Source organism: Gossypium hirsutum, chromosome A02 (assembly GCF_007990345.1).
Source record: "Gossypium hirsutum isolate 1008001.06 chromosome A02, Gossypium_hirsutum_v2.1, whole genome shotgun sequence".
NCBI lineage: Eukaryota > Viridiplantae > Streptophyta > Magnoliopsida > Malvales > Malvaceae > Gossypium > Gossypium hirsutum.
Window position 1 is genome coordinate 102,925,282 of NC_053425.1, and position 10,411 is coordinate 102,935,692.

Sequence of the window (10,411 nt, forward strand, 5' to 3'; positions counted from 1 at the left end):
GTCGGGTTTCTTCTAGTCATAAACTATAAAAACCTGCCAAGAGAAAGAAAAAGTAAATTAATAAAAAGTAATTAAATTAAATTAAATTAAATTAAATTGCAAGAAAAATAAATGGCTAAAGTAATAAAAATTGAGCGTTCCTAATATCTTAGTTCCCTGGCAACGGCGCCAAAAACTTGATCGTGATTTTCGTGACAGGTAAGTTTTAAATATTTATAATTAATCATTCTTGAAACTAACTATTATCGCGATGTAGGCAAGTGTACCTATCGAACAGTAGTATAGTTTTAGCAAGACCGAATCGTCGAACCCAAAGGAACTAAAAGTACTAGTAATGATTGTCTTTTTATTATCTAGCCTAAGAATAAGGTGGTTTAGTTTTAACTAACTAATTAACTAATCTAAGAATTCACAGAAACTAGAATTGGGGAATTACTTTTGGAAAAAAATTGAATTAAGACAATACCTAAGGAGAAATACACCTAGACTTCACTTGTTATTCTGACTCCGAATCGGACGATTTATTTATTTAACTTGTTCCATAGAGATCCCTAAGTTATGTTATTATCCTTATTCAAGACTAATAACATCTAATCCCTAGATTGAATAATTGAGACTTTTCTCTAATTAACACCCTAGGGTTACATTAACTCGATCTATGGATCCCCTTATTACATTTCACCCTAATCCGGCAAAATCTTGTCACCCTATCTCTAGGCGTGCAATCAACTCCGCTTAATTATGACAAATGTACTCTTAGACAGGGTCTATTCCTCCTCTGAATAAGAGCTTATCTTGAATCAGTATCTGGGGATATCAAAACAAGAATTAAGAACACATAATTAAGAACAAGTTAAATATTTATCATACAATTCAGAAAATAATAACAAGATTTGTCTTAGGTTTCATTCCCCTTAGGTATTTAGGGGGTTTAGTTCATAACTAAAAAGGAAAACATCTCAAAAGAATAATGAATACAAAACATAAAGAAAACCCAAAACTCCTGAAGGGAAATTGAGGGGAGATCTTCAGTCTTGATGGTGACTCCGGGTTCTGAGATAGATCAATCGGCTTCCCTTGAGCAGTTCCCTGCCTCCTTCTCTCCGTCTCATTTCTTCCTCCTCTAGGGTGTATTTATAGGCTTTGGAATGCCTGAAAACCCTTAAAATTGACCTTTTTGACTTGGACTAAACTTGGGCTCGGTATGGACTTACCCGTGTGACACACCCGTGTCAGTCGTGCTTTGATTCTGCCAGATTGACATGGCCGTGTGGTATGCCCGTGTGAGGAAGTCTAGGCCATGTTGATTTCGTACTTTGGCCCATTTTTTAGTTTTTGGCTAAAACATGAAATTAAGGCATTAGGAGCATCGAATTCACCAATTCTAAGGAAAAATCATCCATAAAATGCATTAAGCATGGGGTAAAAATATGTATAAATTACGGTTTATCACCCACAGTCTCTCGGCCTCCTTGCTCAAGAACTTCAAAAGGGCCCCTACATTCTTTCCAAGTTAATAAGTTAGAATGCAACACACTATCAAAGTTTTTGGAATGTACCTTTTCATTTACTCTGGTCAACTGTCCTACATGCATCACTTCTTTTTCGTTTAAGTCTGATGCACCACCCACCTCTCCCATAGGTGGAAGCCTTTTCGATGACTCGGCCAACTCCGACGCTTCACTCGACTTGAGCCTCATTGGTCCTAGCTTCACTGTTTTCATCACAACTTCTTTCTCTAAGTTCAATGACAAACTCACCTCTTCCTTGGGTGGAAGCCCCTCTGACGACTCATCATGCTCGGACATTGCCTTTCCTTTGACTACTACTTTCTTTGGACAATTACACAACTCATGCAGACCACGACACAAGAAGCACTTTACTCACTTCTTTTTGCTCCTCTTTGCCCTCTTGGTTTTGGCTTTTCTCTTGGTCGAACCAAGCTTCTTGGACTCCTCGTCTTCTCCATTGTTCCCTTCCATGACAGACTTGTTCCTTTTTGCCCTATTAGCTTTGGCTTTTATCTTGCTCGAACCAAGCTTCTTGGGCTCCTTGTCTGCTCCATCGTTCCCTTCGATGACAGACTTCCTCGGACACTTCCGCAACCTATGCAGACCATGACACAAGAAGCACTCCACTGGCTTCTTCTTCCATTCAGCCTCCTTGGCTTTGACACCCCTTGCGCTCGAACCAAGTCCCAAGGCCTTATCCACCACTGCTTCTTAAGTGCAAATTTTTGTGAACATTTCATAAATATATGTGGACTGTCATAGAAAAAGCATTTCAGCTTGTCTATTTTCCTTTTGGGTTTCTTCTTCCCAATTCGTGGTTTCCCATTACCACTATTGTTGCCGTTGTCATTGTCTTGTTGCTGTTGTCTTCCTTGTGATTCCCTTCACATATGCCTCTTTCCTCAGACTTGGAAAACCCAAACTTCTCTTTTGATCACGTGATTCGTAGCAAGTAATAAATATTTATAATGAAGATCAAACCTAGACTAACTATTATCACGACAAAAAGGCAAGCGCACCTATCGAACAATAGTATAGTAATGGCAAAACCGAGATATCGTTCCCAAGGGAACAAAAAGTACTAATAATAACTATCTTTTTATTATTTAACCTAAGAATAAAGAGGGATTGTTTATTAAATTAATTAACTAAACTAATTAACTAATTAAACTAAAGCAAAGGGAAAATTTGGAAAAAGACTTAAAGAAGAGTAATTGATAAAGACGACACCCAAGGAGGAATCCACCTAGATTTCACTTGTTATCTGACTCTGAACCAAACGATTTATTCACTTGACTTGATCCGTGAGACTCCCTAACCTATATTATTATCTCTTTCAAGACTAATAAAGTCTAACCCTCAGTTGAATTAATTGAAATTTCCTTCTTAATTAAAACCCCTAGGGAAGTAGTAAATCACTCTATGGACTCCCATATTAGGTTTCACCCTAATCCGGCAAAATCTCGTAACCCTATTTTTAGGCGTTCGATCAACTCCGCTTAATTATGTCAAATCTACTCTTAGACAATGACTTTTTCTCCTCTGCATAAGCACATCAAATCATGAATTAATACCTGGAATATTAACTCAAGCATTAATAACACATAATTAAGAACAAATCGAGTATTTATCATACAGTTCAGATAATAATAACAAGATCCATCATAGGTTTCAACCCCCTTAGGTATCTAAGGGGTTTAGTTCATAATAAAATAAGAGTACAACTCAAAAGTATGAAAATAACAAAACATATAGAAAACTCTAAAACCCCTAAAGGAATTCTGAGAGAGATCTTCAATCTTTGAGTAGCTTCGGCTTTTGGGATGGATCGTCTGGCTTCCTTCAAGTAATTCCCGGCGTGTGGTTCTGTATTCTAGAAAAGTTCTGGAGGAGAGCCCCTTTAACTTAGGGTGTTTATATAGTCTTTGGATTGGCTTTCTTCCTCCCTAAGTATCCTGTTTCGTGTAAAATATAACTTTCTTGAAAAATGGACGCACCCGTCTGCCACGGTTGTGTGACGTGATTGTCAGGCCGTGTTTGATCCGTTAAATTGCACACGGCCGTAGGGTCAATATCCAGGCCATGTGAATCGTGCAAGCCTTAGTCAACACCCTTGAAAGACACGGGCGTGTGAGCTGCCCGTGTGGCAAGGCTTAGGCCATGTCATCTTCTCAATTTTGTCCGTTTTGTCCCTTTTTGACTCGTTTTTGGCTCCGTTTGACTCTTGGTGCTCTCTTGAGTACAAAACATGGAATAACTGGATTAAGAGCACGAAAATCCACAAATCTAGTAATAAACATCCATAAATATGCTAAGTATTTAGGGTAAAAATATGTATAATTTGGCGTTTATCAAATACCCCCACACTTAAGCATTTGCTTGTCCTCAAGCAAAACTCTCATTTACTGCTGGAATTCATTCCTTTCAATCACATAATCCTTTACTGATAATGCTACAAATTATTTCACGAAAAATCATATAGTGAGAATTCAACTATAGGGGCATTAAAAGTCTTAAACAATCTAAATCAAATATTTTGATAATAAAATCATAGGTAATTTCCTTCCTCTAAGTAATTAACTTTAGTCCTAAATATACAAGAGATGACATTCTCACTAAAGATTCACTCAAATCATTCAAAGTGTTTAAGGTTCAAGATTAAGCACTCGACTGTCTAACATGAGGAGTTATTACCATAGGCTTGCTTGAAAATCAAATCTCCACCACTTGTAAATGATATGATACACAAATCAAAATGTCTTTGTATGGTTGTAACGGGGTTTAGGTTACGGATATGGATACAAGCTGAAGAGAAAAAGGTTAGAATCGAGATAATTTCAATATATTACCCCACTATTAAAAACTTAATTACTGAATCACACACAAATATCTAGGACAATATTATATGAGCTCTCTTTTTTTTTTCATGACAACTTTAGCTTGCTGAGGATTACAATAATACTACTGAGTGTGTGTCTGTGTGTGTTTTAAAAACAAATCAATACAATATAGAAATCATACTTCATGATTCAGTAACAAAAAAATGGTGAACATAGTGAGGTAATCAATATTAAATTCAATCTCGATAAAAAGGGTAAATTAAGTAAGAGGATTTCAACAATCATAGGTTAATGGGTTAATGATGAGGGTTCATCAATAAAAAGGTTAATAGGCTCAAGGGGGTTCACTAATGGTTTAATTATGTGGGAAGGCTTTTTATGGAGTAAGTAGGTTAAATCCTAAGTGCCTTTATCATCTCAGTATATCAAATCATACGTGTGATCTCGACATGTATAATCAAAGCAAGTTCTAGAATAATAGTTCAATGTTGACACACTCAAACCACAAAAGAAGTGAGCAAGAAAGAAAGCTATATGCTCAAAAGACTAAAAAATCTCACCAAAAATTTGGGTTTTGTGATGTCATTCATGTATACTTAAGATTTCAAGATAATACATCAATTTAGGAAAATAAAAAATTTTAGTTCTCAAAATATTAACTTATCATGCTCGATTCTCTAATGTCCTATAATCAAATAATCATGCATAATTCGCATGGCCTAATTCATGACATATCAACAATAATTATAGATCAATCAGAATTCATTAGATCAAGATTATGAGAAAATCACTTAAGCACAAGATCAAATTCAGGGATTCGAGAATAATGCAAAAAGTTAGGTATCATGTTCATGTTCACCCCCCCACACTTAAGATGTACATTGCCCTCAATGTACAAAGATAGACTTTTTAAAATAAAGAAGATCATAAGAGGGAAGGAGGTGAAACTCCCTAGTCTATGGATGCAGAGCTTGATTCTGAGGCTGGAGTTTTTGGGGAAAGTGGTAGTTGTCACTGTTCTTGGCTAGATGAAGAAACTGGGTCGTTGAACATGGCACTCATGAGGTATTGTTCCCCATTTGTTTCCTTATTTCGTAAGATATTTCTAGCAACTTTGCTTAGAAGTCTATAGAATCATGAAGAGCTTATCAAGAGTCGGTGTGGAAGAGAGCGTAGTGGGATTACTTGTTAGAAATTCCAGAAAAATGGAGAAAGTAAAATTTACTAATATAGATATATCTTTCAAAAGAAAATAATAAAAGTGAAAATAAAAATAAAAATAAAAGGATAAGAGGATTTAATGATCCTCGTAGTGGGTCCCTTAGGTGGTGGCGCTGGGGTGGCGATGTGGAAGTGCTAGCACAACTGCTACATCATGGCCTGCATGTCGTCCATCTGTCTATCACATCGCCGATCTCGCTCATGAATCATCTCGAACTGTATAGTGTAGTACTGCTCGAAGTGAGCGAGTCGATCGAAAAGGTGTGCAAATGAAGCAGCCATATGAATTGGTCGTTCCCTAGGTGGCATGGTAGAAGGCTCATCGTGATGTGGGGGAACATCATCAGGAATGTCCTCTAGATCCTCCTCGTCAATGGCATGAGAGAGACGGTACTGAGGAGGATCGGTCCCACGTCAGCGCTCAATCATCCTCATGTGTAACATAGTCGTGATGCCCTGTGGGGACATCTGACCTATCAGTGTAAGCGTTGATGACTGGGCCACAGTGTTGAGGAGGCCAAAGTGTCTGGCAAGGCGCGTCACGTAGGGGCCGATAGAGATTACTCCCTTCTGATGCCGTTCGATCTGACAGCGAATGGCGAAGGCGATGAAGTATGCCAAGTCAGTCATATGTGCATTCGCCATGCACCATAAATAGTGGGCGTCGTGGGTGTTGACGATGCCGGTGCTCTCTCTCCTTCCGGTCAAGGTGTGTGCCAATATGACATGGAGATAGCATAGGGAAGGGGCCAGAGCTGAGGCCTTCGACTGACTGGGGTCGTAGGTGGAAGAGAGTGGTGCCAAAGCCTTCCAGCATAAGGAGGGAGAAATATGGATATTGCATGGTAGTGCATTCATGTCCTCATCACGCTAACTAAACCGCCTAATTGGAAGTGAATAGTGCCGGGGTCGTCATTGTTCGTCATCACCGCCTGTAAATTAAAAGTAGAGCATAATTCTAAAGTTAGCTCTAAATAAGTGGGCTCGGTAGTAACGAAGAACTGTTCCTATTGGTCTGTGGACAGGAGGGCTCGGATGGCATCAGCTAGCTGGACTTGCTCCACGGCAGCCCAGTCGATGCAGCGACCTGTAGTGAGGGGTCGCGCGCTTAGTATCTGAAATAGCTCCTCCTGCGAAGCTTGCTAAAACTCAAGGAATGGGTGCAGAACTTCAGCTGTAGCACGTACCGAGGAAGAACCTGGTCCCCTACGTCTCTTTGAGGATGGGATCGCGGCCTTCTTGCCCCTCGATGATGATATAATGTACCTGAAAATGTATGAGCATTGATATAGTAGTTTCAAGATATGTTAACATTTTAATGATATTAAGAGAGAGGTGAAAATTTTATATGATTATTTACAGAAATCAAAAATACATCATCGGTTAAGCAAGAATATTAAAACTAATGTATGCTATTTAATAGTTGAAACAATTTAAATTTAGAGAATACTAAAGCAAATTCCTAATTTAATTAGAACAAATTGGTAGTATTAACAATATCTTTGTAAAGCATATAAAATACTAATGTAGCAACACAAATTGGAAAAACAAGGTTGACAAAGTGAACCAAAAACTGTTGTAGGGTGGCGCACGAGCGTGTTGGTTGCGAGTACGGGCGTATGGCATGGGGGTACAGCCGTGTGGAGGAAAAATAGAGGGAAAAGAGAGGGGAAAGTGAGGATTAATGCAAGTGGAGTAGAGTTTAGGGTGGTTTGGGGGTTGAGGAAGTGAGAATCTGTGGAATGGTGGCCGGAATAGGGATTAGAGAGTGGGGAGGGGCAGATTTCAGCTAGGGTTTTGAAAGGAAGAAGAAAATAAACAGTGATTTACTTATATAGGGGAGGCCACACGGCCAAGGGCCACACCCGTGTACTCTAAAAGTGAGCCCGTGTTTTTCAAATTTTTTCAATTTAGGTCATGCCCGGCTACTATCCCACGCCCGTGTGTTAGGGTACCACGCCCATGTATTGTTGTCCACGACTTATCGGCACGGGCGTGTCGCGCACCCGTGTCGAAGAAACAGAATCGAGCCTTACCTCTGGCACGCTTGTGTTTTTCTATTCTCACTCTCATGTTCATCTATCAAGTTCACCCACAGCCATGTCATACAGTCGTGGGGATTTATCACATCCCGTGTTTTGGGGAAATCATGTCCTACTACCATACGGCCGTGTTTCTTCCCCTGTTTGGCCACGGATTTAGGCACACCCGTGTGCCTGGCCGTGTGTGCTGAAAAAATTTGTTATTCAAAGATAAAGTTAATGATTTAAATGTTAGAAATAAAAAATAAAGAAATCAAAATATGTCAGTGCTTGGGTTACCTCCCGAGAAGCGCTTATTTATAGTCTAAGCTCGACTTACCTCTTTAATGAATGCTCAGGGTGGTTCGAGAAGTTCATGCTCCTCATTTTTGCTATCAATCTCATCAAAATAAGGTTTTAATCGGGTGTTGTTTACCTTAAAAGTGCCGAACTTGGGATGACTCACCTCCACTATACCAAATGGGAAAATACTGAGTACCGTAAGAGGGATTTCCTCATTCGGTGTGATAGTGACAATGTGAGGATCTGCGGCTTCTAGTAAGACTTTATCGCCAACCTTAAGTTGATTTGGAGAGGTATCGAACTCATTCTGGCGTAATTTCGGTTTATCGTGTGTTCTTGGTTTATGTACTCTCTATTCGTCTAGCTCCTCTATCCGAAGCCTTCGTTCCTCATGGGCGTCTTTATTCTCTACATTATAGTAGTGCACTGTCTCTGTTGTCTTGGTTCGAGAAGGTTCCTGCAAGGACGATTGAATATTAATTTTATCATTGACAGGTTTTATGGCATTATCTTGAGTCTTAGCGGTTTTGACTGAGTCGCGTGCTTGAAGTGTTACTGCGTCGTCACCTACACGAAGTGTTAGCTCTTCTGTGCCTACATTAATAATGGTTCTGGCAGTTGCTAAAAAGGGTCGTCCTAAAATTAAAGGTACCTCGTTATCCTCATCCATGTCTAAGACGACAAAGTCTACTGGTAAATAAATTTGTCAATTTTAACGAGAACATCTTCAATAATACCCTTAGGAAATCTAACTATTTTGTCAGCCAATTAAATGCTCATCCTAGTTTGTTTGGGTTTACCGAGACCTAGTCGTTTAAACATTTTATAAGGCATAACATTTATACTTTCCCCTAAATCAGCTAAAGCATTATTCACAGATAAACTACCAATTAATCAAGGAATTGTAAAACTCCCTGGATCTTTCAATTTGTTAGGTAGTTTATTCTTTAGAATAGCTGAGCAGACTGCATTGAGTTCTACATGTGATGTAGCGTCTAATTTTCGCTTATTGGTCAGAAGTTTCTTTAAGAATTTTGCTGAGTTGGGCATCTGCGAAAGAATTTCAATAAAGCTAAGTTAATATGTAATTTCTTTAAGAGTTTGACGAACTTACCGAATTGTTCTTCTGTTCTGTCTTTTCTCATCGCATTAGGATATGGTACACGAGGTTTATAATCCGTACTTACCTGTTTAGGATCATCATTGCTTACCTCTTCTCGACCTTTGTTCATCGTGTTGTCTTGCTGTAATTCTGGCTCAAGTGCAATGAATCGTTCCTTATCTTGAGTACTAATGGCGTTGAGGTGTTCCCTCGGATTAGGTTCAGTATTACTTGGTAAGCTACCTTGTGGTCGTTCGGAGATTAGTTTGGATAGTTGGCCTATCTGAGTTTCGAGCCCTTGGATTGATGCTTGTTGATTCTTAAGTGTTGTCTTTGGAAATGAGTTTCTGACACCAAGATAAATTTAGAGAGCGTCTCTTCAAGGTTTGGTTTCTTCTCTTGTTGATAAGGTGGCTGTTGAAAACCCTGAGGATTTTGTGGCTTTTGATTCCCTTGACCACCCCAGGAGAAATTTGGGTGGTTCCTCTAACCTGCATTATAAGTATTACTGTATGGGTTATTTTGAGATCTAAAGTTATTGTTACCCATATAGTTGACTTGTTCCTCTTCTCTAAAGTTATTGTTACCCATATAGTTGACTTGTTCCTCTTCGGTTGTAGGATTGAAGGATTGATATTCTGTATGCACACCTCCTCCGCTTGAGTCACACTTCATTATTGGATGTACTTGCGTAGAACCAAGTAAACCATCAATCTTTTTATTGAGAAGTTCTACCTGATTTGACAGCATAGTAACTGAGTCAACGTTATAAATGTCGGCTATTTTCGTTGGCTTTGTCCTCATAACTTGCCACTAATAGTTATTCAATGACATCTCCTCTATAAAACTCCTCTATAAATTCATAGGCATCTTCCGGTGTTTTTTGTTGACGGTTTCACCAGCAGCTGCGTTAACTATTTGCCGAGTCGAGGGATTCAGACCATTGTGGAATGATTGTACTTGAAGCCAAAGCGGTAACCCATGGTGAGGGCACCTTCTCAATAAGTCCTTGCATCTCTCACATGCATCGTAAAGTGTTTCTAAATCCATCTGTACAAAAGAAGAGATATCATTACGTAATTCAGCCGCTTTAGCCTGCAGAAAGTATTTTAGTAAAAAAAATTTCGGTCATTTGTTCCCAAGTAGTAATTGACCCTCGTGGTAACAAGTTCAACCACTGTTTAGCTTTGTTTCTCAGTGAAAAGGGAAACAACCGAAAACGTATGGCATCATCAGAAACGCCATTGATTTTAAATGTATCGCAAAATTTTAGAAAGTTTGCTAAGTGAGCGTTGGGATCTTCATCCTGTAAACCATCAAACTGAACAAACTGCTGTATCATCTGAATAGTGTTAGGTTTCAGTTCAAAAGTATTTGCAGCTACAGCAGGTCTAACTATGCTGGATTCAGTTC

At 39.0% G+C, this 10,411-nt stretch overlaps 1 non-coding gene across 1 annotated transcript; it reads left to right on the plus strand.

Annotated features, from left to right (window-relative positions):
• The first annotated feature begins 9,974 nt into the window (after positions 1-9,974).
• LOC121217256 (small nucleolar RNA R71) lies at positions 9,975-10,080 on the plus strand. Its single transcript, XR_005913368.1, has one exon. It is a non-coding gene; the product is annotated as a small nucleolar RNA R71 (small nucleolar RNA).
• The last annotated feature ends 331 nt before the right edge of the window (positions 10,081-10,411 follow it).